At 50.0% G+C, this 1,610-nt stretch overlaps 1 pseudogene; it reads left to right on the top strand.

The window, feature by feature from the left end:
• The first annotated feature begins 1,163 nt into the window (after window positions 1–1,163).
• LOC124608119 lies at window positions 1,164–1,281 on the top strand (annotated as a pseudogene).
• The last annotated feature ends 329 nt before the right edge of the window (window positions 1,282–1,610 follow it).

The raw sequence follows: 1,610 nt of genomic DNA, 5'->3' as shown, positions 1-1,610 counted from the left end.
CCAGTACTTCTAAATTACGAGTACAGTTCGTGCAGTGCCGGCCGCGGTGGTCTAGCGGTTCAGGCGCTCAGTCCGGAACCGCGCGACTGCTACGGTCGCAGGTTCGAATCCTGCCTCGGGCATGGATGTGCGTGATGTCCTTAGGTTAGTTAGGTTTAAGTAGTTCTAAGTTCTAGGGGACTGATGACCACAGATGTTAAGTCCCATAGTGCTCAGAACCATTTTTGAACCATTTAGTTCGTGCAGTCCTAAAGCATAAACTGCACAGCGAACAGCACCGCACCGCGAAACTTCGTCAAGAAGGTGCTAACAAGCGCGTCAGTGGGAAGAGCGGGCAGCGCCATACCTCTAGGAAGAGTTCATTGCCCCTGTCAACACTGACGTAGACAGCCGCCCATCGCCGGTCGGCCCCAGTTCGGTCGCAGACTTCGAAAGCCTCGGTACTAATACGAAGACAATACTTAGCCTGCGTTCTGTGGGTGCTAATAGTGTATAAAAGTACTTGCATGTAGGAGGCACACGAAGCAACTTAAGCCACCTCATAACAAGAAGTTATGTTTCTTTCCATTTTAGAAATAACGAGTTCTGTTAATTTGAAAGTGTTAGATACAGATCGTTTTGGATTCCTGCCACGGACCATCGCTACTTCTTTCCTTCCTTGTTCGTGTCGCTGCTGACCCCCACAGTAGCCGACACAACACAGTTACTAAACCAATACTCCTTGCTGCCTTTATCTCTACTACCACGTTCACATACGCGTCACGCAAAAGGTCTTCATCATCCCAGCACTTTGGTTTCTTGCAACGATTTTGCCGCGCGGAGTGGCCGCGCGGTTAGAAGCACCATGTCACGGTCTGCGCGACCACTCCCGCCGGAGGTTCGAGTCCTCCCTCGGGCATGGGTGTGCGAGAGTGTTGTCCTTAGCATAAGTTAGTTTAAATTAGTTTAAGTAATGTGTAAGTCTAGGGACCGACGACCTCAGCAGTTTGGTCCCTTAGGAATTCACACACATTTGAACATACAAAGATTTCGACTATGTCTCAAAATAGAAGACCAATTTGCCTTTACGTTGGCCCTTTGCGCGATTAGTCCAAAGAGAAAGTAATGGAATCTGAGGTGCATTATCGTGCGTATCCTTTTTCTCTGACTGTTTAATTTCGTAGGCCAATGGCCTTGCCGCAGTGATAACACCGGTTCCCGTCAGATCACCGAAGTTAAGCGCTGTCGGCCCGGCCTAGCACTTGGATGGGTGACTATCCGGTCTGCCGAGCGCTGTTGGCAAGCGGGGTGCACTCAGCCCTTGAGAGGCAAACTGAGGAGTACTTAATTGAGAAATAGCGGCTCCGGTCTCGGAAACTGACATACGGCCGGGAGAGCGGTGTGCTGACCACAGGCCCTCTCCATATCCGCAACCAGTGACGTCTGTGGGTTGAGGATGACACGGCGGCCGGTTGGTACCTTCGGGCATTCATGGCCTGTTCGGGGGTAGTTACATTATAGATTATAAAAACTGGGGGAACAGACTGACTGTCCACCGTTACTCACAAATAAGAACAGATTGGAAACAACAAAGGTAAACCTGAACAAAATGAAAAGACGTCGTACTTCCT

Source organism: Schistocerca americana, chromosome 3, assembly GCF_021461395.2.
Source record: "Schistocerca americana isolate TAMUIC-IGC-003095 chromosome 3, iqSchAmer2.1, whole genome shotgun sequence".
Classification (NCBI taxonomy): domain Eukaryota; kingdom Metazoa; phylum Arthropoda; class Insecta; order Orthoptera; family Acrididae; genus Schistocerca; species Schistocerca americana.
The sequence above is the reverse complement of the archived record's forward strand: the minus strand, read 5'-3'. Positions and strand labels throughout refer to the sequence as shown.